This window comes from Aythya marila, assembly GCF_965140915.1.
Source record: "Aythya marila genome assembly, chromosome: 3".
Taxonomy (NCBI): domain Eukaryota; kingdom Metazoa; phylum Chordata; class Aves; order Anseriformes; family Anatidae; genus Aythya; species Aythya marila.
The window spans coordinates 81,219,390-81,243,020 of NC_139044.1; the positions used below are offsets into that span (position 1 = coordinate 81,219,390).

Genomic DNA, 23,631 nt, shown 5'->3' on the forward strand with positions numbered 1-23,631 from the left:
CACCCCCCAGCAAACTGAGAGGCCCCAGAATAATAAAGCTTCTGGATGCTGGAATCCCAGACATGCACAATTGTTTTGACAAGTATCTATTTCCTCTTCAGTGGAAGTCATATAGAGAATTATTACTGTCTCACATGTTGAGGAAACATATAAAAGCACAGAAAAAAGGGAAATAGCCATAATACCAGAATTCAAGCTCAGGAAAAAGAAGTGACAAGTGACCAACCTGTGCTTTTGGTTTAATGCTACTGACAGACCTTACAAGCAGAACATTTGTGCACAACTTTCATAAACAGATACAGCCATTGTCTTTATTTCACCAATATGTCAAGGTTGAGCGTCAAAGATGCAGACGTTACTGAGATCATGTTAAAAATGCCTGTTAGCTTTTTATTTCTGGTTATTCAGCTTATAAGCAATGGCAGAAACCAACCAAGAACACATTAAGGCAGTCTGCTCTGCCATGTACAAGACCCGAGTTCAACGAACAAACATTTACAAAGCTTCAGGGTGTAAGCATCACCACAGAAGGGCCTTTTCTGAGGTGGCAGCATCAGTTCTATATTTCAGCTTTAACATACGCTTCAAGATTTTTTCTGTTGTCAAATATGTGCACTATAGAAATAACAGCTCTCTTTGGCAAGCCAGAAATGTGTAAACCTCTATCGGTATTGTTAAACTGAGGGAAATAAGAACTTGGAAAAGTGACATTAAAATTATAAATGATTTTAAATAGTGTAAAATTATCTAATTTTCCCCCCCAAATCAGGATGCAAATTGAAATACAAAACTGATACTACCACCATTTCCTACCAATAGGAAGGAAGTAGCCAGTTTCAAATACTTGTTTTACACTTGGCATCCCTGGCAATTAACCTTAAGCAATCTTAATCCGAACTCCAAATAAGTACAAAGCCTCAAACTATACAGTGAAATAATCCTAGATCTCCGCAGGTAAGCTGCAGCTCTCTGCTGGCTATGCTGTTGCCAGTATGTGAATTAACTCTTGACAAACCTTCAGAGATATTGACACACATCCAAGGAAATAAACCTAGCCTATCAATAGTATACCAAATCAAAAATAAAGACAAACAGGATAGTTTAAAATATGATTCACAATCACTGCTGCACTGAATAAATGCTGTTCCCATATCCCCTCTCCAGCTATCCTATCTTCCTCAAACCTCAAAGTTAAGCCATCCAAGATGTCTTGTGCTGACATTTTAATTTCTATTTTGCAGCTAGCACAAGCTAGCTGCTCCTGGAACAGTTATTCTCTTGAAAGATCAGGGCTGATCTGCTCAGTGTTCTTTTTCCCTGAATAGCTATAATGCACCTAAAATGACATATTTAAAGTGGGACACTGCAAGCTTTTTCTCAGATGCTTGTATTGACTGCAGTATATAACAAAGTATTGAAAATACAGATAATACTGCTCTTCAGGAAAGCATGTATCTACTGCTCCTGGGGGAACATAATGTTTCCAACCCCAAGCAACAAAAACCAGTGAAGGAAAGAAATACCAGTGAAGAGAAATACCTCTTAGCTGAGCAAATAAAATTGGCAGCCAAAACTTCATCGTTCCCATAGGCTCTTCTGAATGCTGGTATTTGATTAGCGGAGTGAAAATATCAGCAGTTTTGTAAAAGGTTCCCACTTCTTGTGGCAACTGCTTCACCATTAACAATATTTCAACTACTGCAATGTCTCTGGGCTACATAAAGTAAAATGATGCTCTAAAATTCAGAAATAAGTCTAATAACACTAACAAAAACTGCAAGAGAGCTTTATGCTAATTGGGGTGGTTTTGAGCCTGGACTTTAGCACTTAACATATTTGTTAGTCATCTAAGTGCTTTAGCTGTTTTGTGCTTTTTGGAAGGACATTCCCAGCATGAAAGATTGTAATATAAAACAGATAACAGGATATGCAGGAAAGCCTCAAGGGAGCAACTATTTAAACAAAGTGGCTTTTTTTTTTTTTTTTTTTTTTTTGAAGAGTTAGGGTAAGAAGACAGATAAAGATTTAAAAGAATAATTCATTTGTGAACACCAAGCAAAGGATGGGGAGGAGTATTCAGAACTGTCCTGCAGACAAGGAAAAAAAGCTGGTGACTTGCAATGGCATTCCCATATAAATACACATCACAAAGTACAGTTTACCAAAGCAGACTCACCCACTGCAGAAAAGCTTTTTAATGAACATGTACAGATACAGATGGCATGCTATTACAAGAAGCTTTCAGAACAAATTAAGTAGAGGCTTTATTCAGCTTTCTTGGGCCACATTTTCAGTCCACATTCTATATAGCAAGACAACTTGAAAGCTTAGAAACAATTGTAGGCATACACAAACCCGAGCTGACAGCACTTATTAGATAATAGTTTTATTACAAAAACACATAGCAAGACATTCTGAGCTACATGCCAAAAAGACGTACTTGTTTGAATGAAACTCCCAGTCGGCACAGGTTTGTGGGTTTCTTTTCCTCTTTATAGGCTCAACAGTTTAGGTGCTGACAGAACAAGTGTTTGAAAGCATATTTAAGTGTACCTCTATTCTCTACGGGTATGCTTATCCTGCATCCAAGACCATATTTAAGCTTACAGTTGTAGATATCCTCCATCTTATCTAGCCTTTCCTTAACTATGGATTCACTTCTAAAATGCCTTGAGAAATATAGAGTAATGAGAAATGGAAAATTGGTATATGCTAACAAAACGGACAAGAGCCTCAGACACTTGCATAAAATTGTGAGAACATCACATTCTCTCAAATCAAGACCACTAGAGCAATAAATCCCAAAGAGCGATGTCTAAGACCAAGAACTGGAGCTCAGGTGCAGATGAGTCTGGGACATACACATCTAAGAAGTCTGATGCATACGATTGTCAACAAATAAAAGAAACTGATCACTTAGAAAACATGTTCATCTATACTTATGTAAAGATAAGAGAAACATTTTTCACAGCTTTGGAACTACATTGTGATAGATTTGACTTTTGGGAAACAGTAGGAATGACACAAATTAGTGCTCAACATGCATTCAGCAGCAACTACGGATACAAACACACAGCAAAGGGAAGAAGTGATGTTATAGCTCTCAATTCTCAACAAAAAAATAATTGGGAAAAATACGTAAATGGTAAGAGACAAAGCTAAGACAACACTGGAGATAGAGCCAGGAGTAAAAAATGGGGTGGGGGAGGGAAAGAAAACAGGAAACAGGCACTGAAGACAAAACAGGAAAAAAGGTCATGATTTGTGTAATAGCCAAAAAACTTCAGTGAGGCCAGAAAGGGGGTAGGGGAGGAAGACACCAAATAAGGCTGAAATTACACTGTAGAGACTACTGGACAGAACACATCGCCAAGTGCAGGTCTCCAACTTCTGGAGTGAACAGCCACAGTGGATATAGCAACGGTGATTTCACCCTCACATATAAAAAAATTGCCTAGTAAAAGCTGCATTAGCATAAAAAAAGAGTTAGGGCCACTGAACAGCTAAAAGAGTAGGAAAAGAGAATTTGTAAGATTTCTGCCCTTATGAGTTACCACAGAACAATTTGTTTTCAGGAGCCTAAAAATCTTTCCTATGCAACCTCAGAAGTGGCAATACAATCTTACAAAAAGAAATCACGAACTTACCCTCCCGCCTGACCCCCCCCCCCAGCCCCGGTATCTTATTTTCATAACAAGTCTCAAGACCTGTTCCACTGGTGTAAAGTTTAAATAGAGTGCTCCTTAAACTACACTTGTAATGACATTTATTTGTTTTTAAACAGTGAATGCTTGCTTTGTATTGTCTAATGGATTAAGTGAAAACCAGCACTTTCTGGAAGAAAATAGGGCTACTATACTCCCAAACCTCTGAGGTGACAGAATTTTGATTAGTTTATTTTTTTTTTTTTTTTTTCAAGGCATATAGATATGGACATAAGTATTTAAATTCCATTCAATAACAAGATTTGATGTGTAACATTTCAATAATTTAACTGCATCTTCAGCTCTCCAGTTCCTAAAGAACAACCTTCTTCCTGTTTTTAAAAGCTGATATATGGTCATGAATTCTCATTTACTTTTTGTTGAAAAGCTCAAGGATTGAAAACTGATCTAAAATAGATATCTAAACACACTAGCTAAACATTTTGTGGTAATTATGAAATTCATTAATCTATAAAAAGACTTTGGCAAAAAATAATTTTACAGATAGAGAAACATGGGCACTCTGAGGAGAAAGTGATACATGAGACATTCGCTAGGCTAGCAGTAGAACCAAAATGAAATGTCTCAAGGTCTCCTCCCTTACATCCTATCAAGTACTTCCAGATGTTCCCTGTGAGGTAACTTCAATCCAAGAATTTAAGGGTGACAGTCTACAGAAGTATAGTTTTCCTCACACGATAGCAATACTTCCCAACCCAGTACAGAAAAAGGGGAGACAAGTATTTGGAATGTTTACATTATTAGATCTAGGCATACAGAAATATTGTGTTAGATATATAAAATGTCAGTACTGGGTTACATGGAAGTCAAGAAAACTATGAGTAGTTATGAAACAAACCTTTTTGCTGGACAGGGAATACCTCTTGGAACTTAGACAAAGAAAATATAAGCAAGGTCTGGCTTTACAGGGAGAACACAGAGCTGCAGTTTGCATTTGTAGGGAGAAAAGAAAACCTAAAGCTCACCTTGAGTTGACAGAGATGGTGTCAAACAACAAAAAATGGCTTTAAGCATGTTAACAGCCAGAAGAGGTCTAAGGAAAACATTGGACTGATATTTAGTGATGGTCACCTAACAAGTAAGGATGCAGAAACAGCATTTAATGCCATTTTTACTTTTTTTTTTTTTTTTTTTTTTACCATTATGATAGATCTTGGGTTACCCAGTCTTTTGTTGGAGGACCATAACTGGGGCAATGGTGACTTTTCATTTGTGGTCACCAAAATTGTAAGCAATCAGCTGAATATTTATAAATCCATGGGGCCTGATGGGATTCACCCCAAAGTACTGAAGTTAGATGACATTATAGCTGGACCCCCACAACAATTTATCAAAGGTCATAGGAGTCTGCGGAGGTGCCTGCTGGACTAGAAGCTAGCCAGTGTTATCATCTACAAAACAGGTAGGGAAAAGACCTAGGGAACTACAGACCTATTTGTCTTAATCTCAGTCTTCTGCATAAATTTTCCAAGGAACTAAGATTACCCCAAGGAATACTGAAAGGCATTATTTATTAAAGAATAAAAGCTATTATTTGGCATAGTCAACATGGGCTCATGAAGGTAAGTCCTGCCTTAGTAAAACAGTCTCCTTCTATGATAAGATCAACCACCTGGTGGATGAAGGAAAGGCAGCAGACGTCATTTTTGGATTTTAGTAAAGTCTTTGATATAATCCCTCACTGCCCCTTCTAGATCAGTTGTCCAACCATGATATAAAGCAGTACACATTACACCAGGTGATGAACTGGCTGACAGCAGAGCTCGTAACTCTGTAGTGAATGGAGCTATATCTGGCTGGCAGACAGTCACTAACAGTGCTCCCCAGGGCCCAGTTTTAGGACCAGATCCATTCTACATTTTTATAGATGATCTGGATGCAGGAGTGGAACACATCTTTAGGAAGTTTGCTGATGACACTAAACTGGAAGGTGCTGTTGACTCCCTGAAGGGACAAGAAGCATTGCAGAAGGATCAAAAGGCATTGGAGCATTGGGCAACCATCAGTGGCAAGAAATTCAACAAAGGTAACTGCTGGGTGTTGTTTCTGGGACAGAGTAATGCCAGACACATGACTGAGAGACAAGCAGCTGGTGAACATCTCAGCAGAGAGCAACCTGAGTGTGCTGGTTGACAGCAGGCTCAACACGAGCCAGCAGTGTGCCTTGGCAGCCAAGAGGGCAAACAGTGTTTTAGGGTACATTAAGCACAGGCACAGACAGGTCAAATGAGGCAATTCTGTCGCTGTATTTAGCAGTTGATGCCACCTCACCTTAAATACTTGTCTCCACAGTTCTGGACTCCACAATACAATAATGTTAAGATATCTGAAAGCATCCAGAAGACACAACAAAGCTTATTATAAGGTTGGAAGACATGTCCTGTGAGGAAAGGCTAAGGATATTTCAGTTGTCTAGTTTGGAGAAAAGGAGGCTTAGAGGCTACCTCATTGCTCTCTGCAATTTTCTCAGGAGGTGACATGGAGAGGGAGGTGCTGGTCTCTTCCTCCTGATGCCAATGATACATTGCGTGGGAACGGCACAAAGCTGTACTAGGCGAGGTTCAGACAAGAAAGGAAAAAATTCTTTACCGTAGCTTTATTCTTACCATGAGGGTGGTCAAACACTGGGACAGGCTTCTGAGGGAGGTGATTGATGCCCATGTCTCTCAGCGTTCAAGAGGCATGTGGATAATGCCTTCAATAACATCCTTTAACTTGTGCTTAGCCCTGAAGTAGTCAGGCAGTTGGACTCTAGGTCCAACTTGTAGGTCCCTTCCAAGTGAACTACTCTGTTCTGAAGTTCTAACCTGGAGCGGAGGGATTCCCAGCTCAGTTTCCACTGAAATGACGATTATACAACCTAAAAGCTTGTTCTCATGAGGGGCACGACATAACATTTTCCTGTTGAACAAGCCAAGCTAATTCATGCTTGTATGACATCACTAGAAACTGGAGGTCAAATTCACATCTAAGAGACAGACACCATTATTTAACTATATATTAGAATACACTAGAATAGAAATTCACCTGGGTTATGCACAAATGAACCAGATTCTCAGCTATATCAAGTGAAAAAATGAATTGTTTTGGCAAATTCCTTTCATGAGGTACTACCATCATCAAGAGATTCCCTGCAATTTCATTGATCATCATGACTACATTTACACAATTCAGTACTTGAGGCAAAATTAATATGCAGTTTTCCTGTGTTTCCTAGTCAATTAAAACAATGTTGCATTGTCTTTTCTGACAAAGGATAATGGATTTTAGACTGCATACATCTATAAAATATACTGCAACTCTCAAGCTAACAATTGTGCAGATTAACATAAGCTTATTGGAAAAGAGAAGCAGAGGAAAAAGGTCTTCCTTTTAATATATACTAATACAAAATATAGCATGCTTGGGTGCAACTTCTAAATCAGTGTTGACTTGCTGAAGAGGCTAAATATTTTCTCATTCCCTGTAGGTTATAGGAACCAAAATATAATACCAAAGTTGACATAAAGTGTAAAGTATGCCAATGTATCCAAAAAGATTTCCAAGTCTTGGATATTTGAGAAGTTATTTATATAATTTACTCTGAATAAGTATTATTACTAGCTTGTGTTACTCTGTGCTAAGATGCATAGATGAGCCTCCTAAAAAGATAAATATATATAGCCATATGATAGAGACGCTTAGAAGGAAATGATGAAAATAATTGTGTTGGAGCACAGCATTCCACAGTCAAGTAATGGGAAACAGATTCCCTAAAATTCCCAAAACATAGAAACAAGGCTGTTTTAAACTGTGAGGTCTGGGCTTCACAATTTGCAAAACAGATCTTTCTTGCTTCATTTTAGTTTTGTGTATGAACACCTCTTTCATCTTCTTCTCCCTCCTCTCTTGTACCTTCACTTAATCTTATTTACTTTTTTTAGAATCTTCCTAATTATCAATTAAGCATTCTTCTACTCTTAATTCCATAAACTTTGCTAAAAAGCCATGAAGCCAAACCATATCAGAAGCCTGGGTTTCATCCAAGCAGTTTAGATCATCTCACCTGAACAGTAAGAAAATAGCTGATTCAATACGCAATCTTCATTTTGCTTTTGAATTGTATTCATAAGAAAACAAGCAAAATGAGCTGTTTGTGAAATTACCTGAATGCTTTTATTTGCTAACTCACAGTTAAATCCATATACAGTACTTGAAAGTTGTACAACTAATCACAACTTGTATCACAGCCAAATACTTAATATGAATCAGAGCTTCAGAAATACAGAAAGAATTTCCACAGCTAATTTTTTTTTTAAACAGAGTTATACTACTGTCTAGTACAGGGATTTTGTTTCTACCCAAAGCAACTGGAAACCAGTATAGCTAATCTATCAGATTTCCAGGGAGGCTGAAGCAAAGGGAATTCAGTTTTCTTTTCTGTGTATCATGACATGTTCCAGTTAGCCTTCTCAATGTGCCCAATAATTGGAAGAAAATGACAAATTCTCTTAAAACAGAAATATTCAAATCTGAGAATGGTATAAATCAACAGATTTTTCTGCTCTGAACTCCCAATCACGTCTCTTGTTCCGAAAATACATGGATTGATATTATTTTCTACAAAGACCTCCACACTCCAGAACTGAAGAGATCATGGGCAAAAACCAGAGCTACTTTCATAGGAAATCTCCTCCAGAACAACCCTTGATGAGCAGAGAAGAAAATGGAAGGACTTAATGCTTCTGAAAGAATCTGCCTGCCAAAAAAAACAAACACCAAAGGCAACAACAAAGCTTATCTAGAAGAAAAGGATTCTACACTCTGTTGACGTTGTCAGTGACCTCCTTTTAACTGTCATAGATGGGATGACCAGCGTAAGTCACCAATCCATTTTATGACTGCTCAATCTGAGCCAGGTTTTAAGCAGCATGCTGTGCTGCACAGGCTATGTTAATCTGTCTACAAGATAAGACACACAGAGAGCTGCAATCTGCTCATGCCCAGCAAAGAATATCCCTCATCTTCATGCTAATTGAAGACTACCTTTATTTGAGGAAAAATATTTCCAGTTCCAATAGTGATTTTAGAAGTTTCAGGAAAAATATATATTCTGCATTACTCAACTCAGAGCTGACTTTGTTTGCAGACCTCATGCAGAGGTGGTATCATCACATTCTTTCTCTCTCGCTTTTGACCATGACACTATCTTATGAATTGGCTCTGTCTAATCCTTACTATATCCTTCAGTAAGAGAAAATAAGCCAGGCAGGAACAAAAATCAATTCTCAAAAGAAAAACTGCAAAAGGAGAGATACCATTTGTCTTTTCACTAGTATCATGGGCCTGTGAAAAAAAGAATACTGAAGTCTCTTGGAAGCTGTAATATTTCCACATCTTAGTGTTTAATCCCTCCAGGAAACTCCGCAAGAATAAGAGGAATGCAAACAAATTTTAAGAAGCTGTGCTGGAACAAGTTTTTCTTCCTCTAGTTTTGAGTGCTTTGTTGACACTGATCCAAGAGAAGCTTCTTAATGTTTAAAAACTAAGTTGATGGGAAAAAGGCTAATATTTACACGTGCTGTTTAGGAAAAAAAAAAAAAAAAGTAATTTTGTAAAGAAATAGCTATCACTGTTTTTTAAACTCTTTTAGTTTGCTTTAGTGGCAGACCCTCAAACAGATCTGACAGCTAGTTTTAAATTATAATCTCCAAGCTTATTAATGAAATGACCATAAAATTCCATAAAGCCACTTGCCACTTTCTAAAAACGTTCAAGGTTGTCATTTAAGAAGTCTGGGACCCTTCCAAAGTATTCTGTCTGATCTTTCATGAATACTTTTCTCCCCACCATCCCTCCCATGCCTTGATAAGGATAAGCACCAAAACCTGGAGTTCAACGCATAGCAAAGCAACAAGAGCCTCAAGGTTGGAAGCCAACTTTATGTTCTAAATAGAACTAGAACTGACTACTTTATTGACTGAAACAGAATTTATTGCGGTGTTTCTTAACTTAAAGAACTACAAAAGGTATTACAATACATTACACACCTTACTTTTAAGCTGCTTGCCCTGCAGCCTGTATTCATTGAGCACATTCATCAATAAGGGAGACAAAAGACTTGGTATCTTTACAGCCAACACATTCTATGGAAGGGCATTATTCCTCAGGACTGACCAAGCACACAGGCTGGTTGAGAGGTAAGACTATTAAAAATATATAAATATCTGTTCCCTGATTTCAGTCAGTTGGCAATAGAGTTCTATCAAACATATATATATGCCTGCATATAAATGTTTGATGCTTCTTGAGAAAAATCATGAACTTCCTTTTGTTCAGTAGATAAAATAGATTCATTTCAGTACAATGCAACATTAATATTGCATTTGCTATTTCTTTTGTGATAATCAAAAAGTTTTTCATGCATACTGAGATTATTGTATACCTTAATTTTGGATGCTTTATTTCCCTTAAAGAAAAATGACTTATTGAACATCACTTGTTATTATGCATCATGCTATTTAGATTGAAATATGAAAGTTGAAATTTGTTTTTCAAAGCACAGTATAGAATACCACATCACTGAGATAAAATTTTTGAAATATACCTATTTTGATTACAGACATGATGTGCTGAGAATATATCACTATCCTCAAATCTGATTTCAGAAGTAACAGTCCTCACTAAATTAAAAAGTTGGTCATTGTTTCTTAATTGTGTCAGACCCAGCTTCTTACCAGACTGAGGACAATGCTCCTTTTCAGGAAGGAGGCGGTCCATAGGTCCACAGTATTTTTCCCCTGTTTAGTACTCATGTATTAGATCTTCTCACCTCAATCTCCTGTTGATAAACTAGTTTTGATAAACTCAACAGGTCAAAATCCTTAAGCACTATTATGTAACAGCTTTTAGTTTTCTCTCTGCTTTTCAGTATGTTTTTAAACTGTCAACACAGTTGTTAATGGCATTTTAATATACTGTCATTTACAGTGCACAAAGCAGCAAGTTCTTTTCCCTTCTACTGCCTAGTCTCTTGCACATCCATCAGGCAATTCCATTGGTTCTCTACTGCTTTGGCACTGCCCCAACAGAAGGTCACAGTATTTGGAAGGGTAAGAAGATGTAGCATTATAGATTCTACCAGGATTAGTGAAAGCTTGACATGGGATTTGTTTTACTAGTACAGATGTACCAACAGAATTTTGAGCTATCACTTCTGAATTTAAGTTTTGTGCCCAAATATCTGATATTCACGTCAATACTTCACAAGTATTTAGTTCCCAAACCCAACTCTGAACAGCTTACGGCAGAAGATTCTGTATCATAATCCACAATGCTTCTTGGAACACACAACTTAACTCATATGTGGATTAGTACCTAATGAACAGTAGCAATTCTTGACATACTTCATTGCTCTAAACATATCTCAAATAATGCTATTGCTGAAAATAACTTAAAATCAAGTATTTCTTATCAAAAGATTTCTTTAAAATATTTTCTTTAAAAAATGTTCTCATAGCCCTTCTCCAACATCTTAAAGCAGCAAATATTCCTCTGTATACATCCAAAATACTTCAGAAGATAGCAGGTAAGAGGAAAAACTATAAGAATGATATCAAAGTTACATTTTGATGTGGGTAGCTTAAGTTGCAGTATTTTTGTAGCTAGGTGAATTGGCTGAAATAACATCGATAGCAGCTGCAGTTTTGGACTATGGAAAAGCACATTCTAAAAACATCCAAAAATAGTGTAGACATGGCCACTGGAGAGAGGTTCTCTGACAAATATTTTTCCCCTTACACAACTGTGATCCTTAACTTTGTGAAATTACAAACATGCAATCAGCAAACAGGCAGTAGGACTAACTCTAGGAAGAAAGAATATTTTTACTCAAGATTTAAGTAGAACATGCCATTAGTGAGCCAACAGATTTGCTTCCAGCACGAACGAGCAGAGCCCCACTATATATATAACACACCCTCCCCAGCTTTATCCTAGGTATCACGAATCGCAAATTACACACACCAGAACTCATACAGTAATGTGTCCTATAGGGATCAGAATTTATCAAATCTCATTCTAACCCAAGCTTTTAACAGAACAGGGCTCTAGTATACATTGCACTGTTCATATTATGCTATTCATAGCTTGGATAAATGTAACAAACTTAGCAGCAACATAGGTTTTTTTTTCCTTAAATACAGGAATTACTTCTCATACTTAAGTCATGTACATACTCTTGATGTACTAAGTATGTAAGAAAAAATTATGACTAACTAAACCAGATTCTCAGTTCTGAAACTGTCTCAGTGAGCAGGGCACAGTTTCAACAACTTTTTACTCTTATTTCCTAGTTCATGCCCTGCATGCAAAAACTCATTGGATTTTGCTATTTCAGGATATTATGCCCTCTAAAGAAACTTTTCATAGCAAGTCTGTAGCTGAATACCACATAAAACAGGAATGGTTTTGTCCATGAATATTTCAAAGAGTGTAAGGTAGTTCCACCTTGCCCATGAACTTCATTAACAAGCAACTCCCTTTGTATAGGACGAACTCAGTTTGAATACTACCAAACAACCCTTTGTTACGAGCTGGTGTTTTCTCAACTTGCAACACCCATCAAGATTTCTCCCCTACTCCCTTTTTTTTTCCCCAACTCACAGTTACAGCTAGAAGAACCAACCTAGCTGTTCTAGTGCTCTGCACAGTGCAGGCCACTATATGTTCCCTATTTACTAGGGATGCACAATACAATATAAACCTTCCCAACAGCTGTATCCAAATGTATTTCAAGACCATCAGATCAGTAACATTAAACATTTTAGACAATGAGGTATTAGTCAAGGTGAATCTTCCTTTCTCCTTACTACACCCTTCCTGTGTTTATGTTACCTATTTCAGTATCTTGAGATACTGACTCCAACTCAGCCCTTCACAATGCTGGCAGTCCTTCCACACATAGAGCTCTGCTCCAGCACTTTGCTGGAGAACAAGGTAAAAAAAGAAAAAAAAAAAATACAGAACACCACATGTACTACTTTTAAGGAACTTGACAAATGGGAAGGGTAGCAATGTACACACAGCCCACCTCTTGCTTCATTTTTGCTACAGGAATTGAAAGGCCAACTCTCACCAGGGGACAAAGGCTGGCACTCAGAAGAAGCCAGCACACGGCATGCTGTGCCAGACCCCATGTAGCAACCAGCAGTATTGTTTTGTATCGTATACTTTCATGAGCCACTTAATTTGGACAAGTCTGAATTTAGCATAGAGCTATAAATTAGGAAAAATCATTTTAGAAGAGACATCTCGTATCAGTCTGTACAAGACACCTCTCTCCACTTCCTAGGTTAAAAAAGCAGACATGGTAGAAGAAAAACACATGCAAAAGACAGACAGGCATTTACAAATGCTTATTGAGAAGACAACTTAAGTCATATCTGTACCAGCAATGATACTCTAGGTGCACTGTATCAACCAACTAAACATCTACTCCCTAGCTCATACGATACTCAGTAGTAACAGAGTACAGTATTTCTCTACTTTTTGCAGAACTCCTTTTGCCATGGAACTTATGAAACAGGACAAACAAGAATAAAAATCTAGAGGTAAAGAATAAATGGTAGCTGTCATGCGTCTGCTGTAGGAAACCACAAAGATGATTACATATGGCAATACTGAATATTATGCCGAGAGATACTTACTAAGTGGACCAGGCTAACCTTTGGCTAGCAGCATTCACAGAAGGAGTCTATGCAGACATTTTGCAAGAGTTCACATTTTGCTGCTTATGTAACAAAATTACAGTGTGGTCAGGTTCTTCAGAACCATTCATTATTTGACTTCACCAGTCAAGATCTGTAGAGAAGTTTTACTGGCAAGTCCAACTTTATTTATTGACAAAGCATTAGCTGTTAAAGAACAGTATAGGTTACTGTAAAAACTGTGGTCGTTAAACAAAGAATTGTCAGATTCTGTAGTTCAAAAAAAAAAGCCTCTAGTAACCTATCAGTCAAGAAGAGTTATTTTTCTACTAGCTACCACCACAGAAGAAGTATTGAGTAGAAGATCATATGTTGTAACCAAACTAAAATACAAGTTCTATTGCACAAAATAACACCTTAGCTCAGAGTTCCCATAGCACTGGATGAGCAATCCTCCTCTCCAAATGTCCTCCCCTCCCCACAAACCATACAGTAACACTGTACAGCACCAACAGTGGGAAGAAGTTGTAAACAACTTGAGAAATTCTGATACAAAAACAAATGAGTATAAATTTGTGTAATATACTCAGTCCAGAAATAGAATGTTTTTCCATGCAACACATGATTGAGATTTTGGGCCATTTTCCAAGAAGAAGATGAAAAAACAAACTCACCTTACAATGGCACTTGCAAAGATCTTGAAACAGGTGATGTGCTTACTTAAATACTTGATGACCCAGGAACTTATTCAAACTCCAAGAGGTAACAATTTAAACATCCTTACTCTCACCAAAACTGAAACCAGCCCTCTGTCAACTTCCACTGCTGTCACTACTGCTCAGCATCTCCTGCATGCATCGTTTTACTTTCAGAATAGGAACACAAAAACACAATGTACTTTCTCTGCTGCTTTGAACAGACAACTTTATTTGTAGCCACTCAAAGAATGTGTTCTGCAATCTTTCATAATTTAATCACTGTCAGTCATAATAGGCTATTGTGAAAAAATAATCCACTCATTTATTTTATCATCAGTGCACTCAGGCATGGTCAATTTATGAGCAACAGTCACATGCATCAGCCACGAGAGATCCATTACAGAGCTGCTGGAAAGTTTGTTCACAAGCAAGTTGCTTTACTCCCATCATCCACAGGCTGAATCTAGAAGTCTCTCAGTCTTTCATGTCATTCTCACAGTAGAAATAAAGGAAGGCCTTTAAGCCACAGTCCTACTGTTCAACACATGCTTACACAGACAGTAGGCTAATTACAACTTCAAGTTTTAACATCAAATTACAGTTACAATTATTGTTACTATGTCCTTCAAATCATGTGCTCATGGAAGAAAATGTCATCTTGGTATCTCCATAGTAACTCACAGGACACAGGTTATCCGATCCAAGCAGCACAGCTATTCATTCTGAGACACCAAAAGCATAGCTGTCATTGGAAATGTAGGAGTTGTTTGGAAAAGCAGAAGCTACAGTAAGGCTTGGAGCTGTAAGGCTATGTAACTGTCAGAAGGTGACAAAGAGCAAGCCAGACAGATACACGTGCGTGCACTTAACAAGCCCTACCTACACAATCAAGTTAAGGAAATCATGCGAGCAGTATCAATAGTGGCTATGACATAGTACTAAGCGAACCAGACTTTGCTAATCCAAAAATCAACTTCATGTATGAGTAGATGCCAACAGACTGAAGATTTCTGTAAGATACATACACAACAGAAACGTGCACGCACTTTTTAATTAAAACGTGTGTTTGCACACACACGTATGTATACTATAGTGCTGTCTCATCCAGCCCATGGTTACACAGGAAATACCCTCCTACATGAGATTTCATAAAAATTCCTATTTTAGCAAAGATTAGACGGGAAGTCGTTCAGATTATCATAAATCCTTGAACTCTGTAGGAATTTTCATCTGATAATTGCTGAAGAAAAGTAATACTTCACATACAGTAAATCGTTGAATCCTGCCTCTTTTTGTGCATGCAAAACACCTGTACAATACATTACTCCTTGCAGTTAAAAAAAAAAAAAAAAAGGATAAAAAAGCTCTAACTTCCAGCATTAACATTTTCAGTCAGGACATGCAGCTAAATCTAGAAGTGGTCTGCCACTAAGTTCAAAAAAATCTAAGTGAAGAGCACTCAGCCACTGAGGATCCTTGGCAAGCTACAGAACAAACCCATCCATCCTCCTGGCAGCGCTTTGATGCTATAGGGTACAGCACAACAGAGACATGGCAAATTTCACTGCACATTCTGCCAAAGCCCCACATATTTCTGTGGAGAAAAATTGCAGATGCTAACAATTTGGAATGCTCTCTGGTTTGTATTAAGCTTTATTCTACAATTTACTGGACAAAAACAGCAATGCAATTCTCACAATGCACAGAATGTGGCCAGAAAATATTCCCGGACAAATCTTTAGTCCAATAAGGTGAAAATATGAGTTAGAGTATAATTAATACTCCAAGAGGAGGCTTAATACAACACAATCCAGTTAATTAGTAGGCCTAACATACAGGGCAGCTGTTGTCTTGGAGTAGAGTTGTGGCTACGTGAAGAAAACCTGCTTTGAATGTAACAATTTTCACAATGAAAGTTAATCAGTGGCTTCCACAATAAATTCAGTGTACCTGACATGTCTAACGAAGTATATATGCATAAAAACTGGTATCAATAGCATCATGCCAATTCTCCCATTTTACGTTTAATTCATCCTCTAGACATGTTCAGTATCATGAAATATGACTTTTTCCCATTAACTGAAAATTACATACTTCTTTTTTTTCCAAGTGAAAAAGACTGACAAAGCAAAAAGATGGGTATAACTACAAATCACCATAATGTCCAATCTTTAGGTGTCAAAATTTTAATGCAATAGAGCAGTTACACCACTATATGAAGTCACTTGAACTCAAGCCGATACATTACAGGAAACCTTTTCAGGCTTCAAAGGTTACTACTGACTCCTTTGGAAAGTTCAACAATGAGAAGTAATTTTTCAAGCAGTATTCAATTTTAAAGTCTGCTGAGAACTCAGAAAAGGCTGAGAACAAAAGCTGGAATTTACTATCCAATTAGGTCAGACACACTAGTGCCTCAATAACCCAACACTAGCAAATACACTAAGCCTTTGCTATGGCTAGAGCCTCTAATTCAGAAACATTTGAGACTCATGAACTGAAAGAGCAGTTCTGCCACTTGTAGACTAATAGATGGAAGTTCTGAACAGAACAAAGCAATGCAAAAAAAAGCCAGACAAATAAAATCAAGCAGCAATAATCCACAAAACTAAGCTATCAGATTTATCTACAAAAACAGAGCCTCTAATAAAAATAATCCTTTGTTTTGCACCCTTGCAAAAGATCCCTGATCTAGAAGTGGTTTTATGTTGGAAAGAAATACCAGCAATGAGTCTTTATACCTCACTATATACCCCTTATGCAGATGTTAAATATATATTATCTATAAATTACCACAAACTGGCAGTTTTGACTTCTACAGATTTCTCAGGTTACAGAATTAAATCCTAATTTTAACGTTGTTCTTCAGAAATGTCTTGCACTCAAGCCTACAGAGAAACATTCTTATAAGAACAGAAGTCTAACTCCACTGTACTGCTTGAGCAGCAACATGGTCACAGCAATGCATCTTCTGGGAGCCAATGAATTTGAATGTATCTGAATCTTTCTGAATGTATCATTTACCACGCTATCAGAGGGTCACACACAGCCATCTGAATCCCAGCTAGTCACAGGGCATCACAGCATCACCCTGATACTCAGCAGTAGTGGAGTGGGTCCATGAGGATCCACTGCGCTCAGCACTCTCCCACCCATTTGGCACTGCTGAAGCCTCCCTCTCCCTCTGAGAAGGGATGTGCAACTCCTAGATTCTCAGCCATACAGAGGTTTTGGTGTGAACTCAAAGGGCACAGAAGTGTACTGCTGCTTCAACAGCAGTGCTACTTTAAGGTGGTCCTAGACAACTATAAACAATTCTGGTTTTACCTGTTGGACACTGAAATGGGTCTGTTCTATTTAACATACCGCATAGTTCTGAAATTTTCAAAATAACTGAAGGAATACTGACAGTAAAGGAAAGAAAATAATTTGACTACAACTTCGTCTTCACAAATGAGAGTCTCCTATTCTACTTTTCAAAATTCTAATTGACCAGTGCAATGCAAACATTTGCATTGGACTCCACAAGGCAGTGAAAAAGTTATTCCACGGAAGTAAATTACTCAAGGAAATGGTATTCTACCTTGGATCACGCAGCACCTTACTTCACAGAGACCAAATCTGCAATATCCCTAACCTGAGTCTGCCTTTTTAATATACTGTCAGTATATAATTAAAGTTTGAGATATGCGGTATGGCTAAAAGTGAGAATTTTTTTATGGCACCACATGCATGAAACGGGATGCATTTGATCACTTTTGACTGTATTGTCAGGGCCACCTCAAGGTTTACGTCCTAGTAATACATCATGCACAAAAAATACTAATAAGTTCTCTTCAAATGGTTGAACTATAGAACAAGTAGAAAACTGTTTTTAAAGATGAACATTTAGGGCCTCAAGCAATACTAGGAAAACTGCAAATTTGATGAGTGGAATTTTTAGTAGTAAAAGGTTTTCCTGTTATTGAGATACATCCATCTTCATTCTGGTATTAAACAAGTTATTTTGCTTCATTAAATGAGTTATTTTGCTTCCACAGATTTTTCAAAGAGTTCCATGCTATTTAACATATTTGATTTATAAAGTATTTGTTGAAGGAGGATTTTCCAGAATACTGTTTTCTGCACAGTGGATTTACTGGTCTGGTTAGTTCATCCGATTCCAACAGCAAGCTAGAGCAGTATCACAGATCAAGCACCACATTTCTCAAATTACCTTAGCAGTACGTTTTGTACACACTATTGAAACAAAGCTTTCAATATTCCTCCAACTTTTTCTCTTATTTCTAGGATTTTGATATACCAAAGAATTAAAAGGAGGCTTATTTAAAGAAAAGTGAGCTTCTCTGAAGAGATGCACGATATCATTACTATAAACATATTTTTCAAAAGCAAATCACAAAGACACTTTCAAATGCAGCTGATACTTAGATTTTCACGATTTGTCTATTAAGAGGCACCAGTCATGTGACTTAGTAAGACCATTAGTGATTCAATTCATTTTCAAGTTCAAGGACAGAACAGCACACAGAGATACGCAGCAAAGGACAGAGAGCAATTTAGGGACTCGGCAGTACTGACAAGATGTAACTTTTTCCAGTCCCATTCATTTGTACCACAGCAACAGCTCTCGGTTCCGTCCTTTCTCCCTTAGTTCAGAAGTCCCAGTGACCTCAAGAGCCTCACTGCACAGTGACTCTTGTCCTGCTGCCTTCATAGTGTGCTCCTGGTTCCTCTGTGCTCCATTTTCCAACCTGTATCAGCCTACCATAAACCTGCCCAGTCTCAACCAGAAACAGATGAGGATACCGCAAGAACCAAGTTTTTCTAGCTTGCCTCTGCCTCTCGCAATTCAGAGCTATTGCAAAGATATGCCACTGCTTAACCCACTGCTACCATAATAAATACAAGTACAGGATGGGGCAAGATGCGCAGGCAGAGTGGGGTACAAGCCTCGCTCAGTCGCAGCACCACCCTGGGCCATTTAAGCAGCCCTCATGCCAAAGCACATCAGGGCCAGAACCTCCACCCAGGGAATCTGCTCCTGTTCTAGGCTGTGACTTCACTGACCTTACGGGTCCTCCAACGTACAAATTAAATGCCAAGATAAAGATGCTCAAGAAAAGCATATAACAAAGGCAGCCTTGGTCTATACTTTCACTTTTCAAAAAAAAAAAATTAAAGTTATTTTACTTTGCCCACAGTTTTAACATAAGGTAAAAAGAATGAGCAGCTGTCTGACAAACTTCGGTATAGTCATTCTTATCAGCTCTCAGATGAGTTTACTTTAGGCATTTAAGGTAAACTTTACTTTTCACTGAGAGAGGGGAGAAAAGGGAAAAAAAGTCAGTACACTACTACTACTGAAAAAAAAAAGTTTGTTTCCAGTTACAGCTAAATTCAATGTGAAGTATCTCACTGGAACCTCCTGAATTGCCTCAGGAGGCATTCCTCTGTGTTTGGTTTGGGATTACTATACAAACCTGCCCTGTAAATTCTTCATCCCTTTACAGCTGTCTGTTTAGAGCTATGCTTCACTTGACTGAATGGCTGCCATCAGCTACCTGTATTCTACACAGACTCAGGCTACATGTATTTTAAAAGTTATTGTATAACATCTGCACTTTTGACATCTTCAGTATTGCTCTTGGTATCAGCAGTTCTGTAAATTGACAGTCTCCTCAGCCAGAGGCTCATTCTTAAGTGTTTAAAAGCTATTCTCCATAATCTGTCAGTCATTAGTAGCTTCACAATTTACACAAAACATTACCTTCATGCACATACTTTTAAAGCACCTGAGTTATTGATAATCATAAGGAAGACAGAAAAATAAACTCTCCCTATTACCATTCACAGTATTCACAAGCACTAGTTTCTCCCAGCCAAAGAAGCTACACAGGATTTATAAACTATCTTAACAGCAACCTGTTGTAGAAATCTACACTCTTATGAACGACTGACTATTAAAGAAATAAAAGAACAACTTTCAAGTGTGCTACAGATCTGTTCCTAACAGGCTACCAGCTTCTTTAGATTGTCATCTGTGTTTCCTCAGGTAAATAACAGGTGCACTAGATATTCTGGACTAAAGACTAAAATATTTGCATGCTATCTAGATGACTAATGTCGTTTTCTAGTAATAAAGCCTATCTTGGTTGTGGATTAACATGAAGATTCAGTGTATGACAGCTTACATTACCCTTACATAGGGTAAACTAAACTGATCGAAACCAAACTCCAAACTAAGGACAGAGGTGACTTAGCACCTGTAGGAAGAAAAGACTTCATATGTTGACTAAAATTCAAAGGCTATTCATTTGACTTGCTATTTATGGTGATTTTAAGGTGTTGACGGCATTTTATATTCTAACATTTCACTCTTAATTGGCATATTCATGTTCTAGGAAGTGTTACCCATTAAATCTGATATCTTCTTCTTTCAACAAAAAAAATAAGAGTACCCTCCCCACTTACTGCTATGGTCAGCTATCATGCCACAAAATCCAGAGGTCAGTATGCAGTATTGCCATTTTTTTCATTTGAGATCAGTAAAAGGAATGTAAAAGACAACTGTATGCCACCTTGTAAAGTGATGTTTTTACAGCCAGCAAGACCACTGTACAAATGAAAGTGAACGAGAATGTGGATTTTCCCTTCAAGTAGAAGATCGTAACAGTTTATTATCACAAAAGGGAGGGAAACAAGAACAAGAGTACTCCCAGTTAAACACTGGTGTCTAGAAACCCAGATAATTCAGAAGATATGAATACCAGGTTTGAGGACAAAACAGGACTTTTTTCCCACTTTCCTAATTAAGAGCACAGGTACTTCAACTAACAACACTGTACACCAGTAAAAATTAAATACTAATAAATTCTACAAGCCAGCAGCTGTCACATTCAGAAGTCTGGTTTATTTCTAGCCTTGCTGTAACCCTACTCAAGATCATTGGAAAGACATATCCAGATATTCAATGGAAACTAAGGAGAACGGTTTATGGCCATGAGTTTAAAAAGAAAAAACATCTACTTAGTCTGACATTTTGTTTTTGTTTACAGCTTAAAAATAATTGTAAAAAAAATCCTCAGTTACACAACAGAGTAGGAGAAAACACTGAAAGCCTGAAACACTATCATCCCCCCATGAAAATCCATGTGATTTTTTTCTTAAGCATTAATATAATGAACGTTTAGTTTTCAAGGATCACCATATCACTTTTAGTTTGTGGAAATGAAAGACTTCATCCTTCTTACAAAGGTAAAGAAATACATATATTTAAAGGTATAACTTGAAAATAATTATTGGACACAGACTGGCTACCTAACTTTATCATATTGGCTACCTAACTTTATCATGTACTTGCAAAAGAAACAAAGTTGCATGACTACAAAAGCTTATTACCACTCATTTAAACAGCCCTAACAGTATGATTTACTGATTAACTATACGAAGGGGAAAAAAACATGTCTGCATATACTTTATAAATTCAACAGTAAAAGCAAAGTACCTGTTTCAATGGTCTTCAAATGCATAAAGACAAAAAGCAAATGCTTTCAAGGTTAAGTATGACAATTATGTCATAGGCAAAGTATTTTCAATTGTAATTGCAAAAACTTATTTTTGTGCCTTGTTAAAGCAACACATTGTTACTTTAATTCAGGACTACCAAGCAGGTGTAAATAGCACTAGTAGATAGGATGGGACTACCTTTCAAACTATGATATCCAACCAATTCAGCATTAGCACCACCTCTAGGGGAAAAACTACAAGAAAATGCTTTCATTCATCTTTTCATTGCAGTGCACATTACTGCACCCATTCTTAACCAAGTTAAAATTTAACAAATATGGTTTGAATTAAATGAGGAATGGTGTTAGGTTGCTATCTAGTAAGGCTGTCTACATTCATTACTATTTTATATTAAAAAGGGTCTCCCTAGCTGATGCCTAAAATATAATATTTCACATATCAGGTTTAGGGAAAAGACACCTAAACTACTAACTAAAATCGAGAAGGGGCAACATCTGTCTTAGGACATGTGGAGAACAATAATGCCGCAGTCTCTTTTGTAGTAGAAGGGAAGGGAAAGACAGGGAAGGTGTGTATAGCTACAGAAGCTTAAGTGAGAACTGATGCCAAAAGAATTGTAACAAGCAACCAAGCCTTTTAGTTGTTTTTGCAGATTTAGCCTCTGTTGCATTTACAGCATTAAGAAAAAGCCCTTTTCTGCTAATTAATATCAATTTATCAGAATTAACTGTACTACTTGTCTTAACTATATCATAGTAGTGTATTTTTTGTCTTACCTATAACTACAATCTCTTGTGAAATACCAAGTCCTCAGGAATAAGATGCAGGATTCTTGACTCAAGGGAGATACCTAGAGGTAAAGAACAAGTTTTACAAGCTGTCGTACTGGGTTTGGTAATCCACTTCTCATCTCTCTATACAAAGAAACTCTAGGCTTATGAATATCTTCAGAGAGCAGCAAAAACATAGCAATGTTACAAAGTCAATTTTCAGACTTCACAACAGATGAAAAGAAAAAAAAAGACTTCATCTTCACAATGAACTATTCAATCCCTCTACTCTTATAAGATATAAAACACTTTGCATTTAGTAGATATAATTGAGTCTAGGGAAGACTATGCAGTTATTTCAAGAGTCCTATTGGCAGCACTTCAGTGCTCCCTCCAAAGAAAAACAAACACATTGTTCTGTTAATCCAATTCTTTTGCATGATGGAAAGTAGCTTCTATGTGCACAGTAATCAGAGTTTTTCCTCCTTGCAGCTACGGTTTTCTTTATTACAAACTTAAAGCAACATTTTGGATCAAAATGCAGACTGACAGGTGCGATAAAATTGAACTAAGAGCACCAACAATTTGTTATTGTCAGGCACTTCACACAGATATGAAAACTGGAATTTACATGCCAGAAAAAAAGATATAGCACAATATATACCTGATATAAAATTAAGAAGGACATCAGTAGACAAGTTTTCATTTCACTTCAAGATACTGTTCATCCTAAATACCCCCTCATTATTTGAGGAAAATTACTGTCTTTAAATAAAAAATCTGCCTTAAAAACACACCACATTTTAATCGAAAACAGAATACATGCAACTGCTCCATAAAATCCAGTCAAAGGAGCTATTCAAAGTGTTCCTTACACATTTGTCTCCACTACTCCAAACAACCAACCTAAAATATATGTTCCCTTTAATACTAAAGATGTAATCAGACATTTTAAAGCAAGTTTTAAAAAAAGTGTTTAAAACCAGAAGTTGTAAAGATATATGCAATTCTGTGACCTCACACACTTCATTCCACAGAATGATAAAAATGTATGTGTAAATAGAAAACTGTTGTAAAATTTCAGATGAATTTTATCATAAAATACAGTTCTGTAAATGGAATATTCTTGTAAAACTTCAGTATTCTAGTCCAATGATTTAGAAGAACAAGCTTACTTCTACAGTTTGAGTATCTTATATAACACTTTAGCTACCCAAATATA

At 37.2% G+C, this 23,631-nt stretch overlaps 1 protein-coding gene across 7 annotated transcripts in view; it reads right to left on the reverse strand.

Moving 5' to 3' along the window:
• EPB41L2 (erythrocyte membrane protein band 4.1 like 2) overlaps nt 1–23,631 on the reverse strand; it is a 107,891-nt gene that overhangs the window by 68,086 nt on the left and 16,174 nt on the right. For 6 of the 7 annotated variants that reach the window (XM_082756126.1, XM_082756125.1, XM_082756124.1 and 3 more), the window contains exon 3: nt 22,416–22,489. The exons of the other annotated variant lie outside the window; for it this stretch is intronic. The gene's annotated coding sequence lies outside the window, so the exon portion shown is untranslated. The remainder of the gene's footprint in view (nt 1–22,415; nt 22,490–23,631) is intronic. 7 annotated transcript variants of the gene reach the window in all.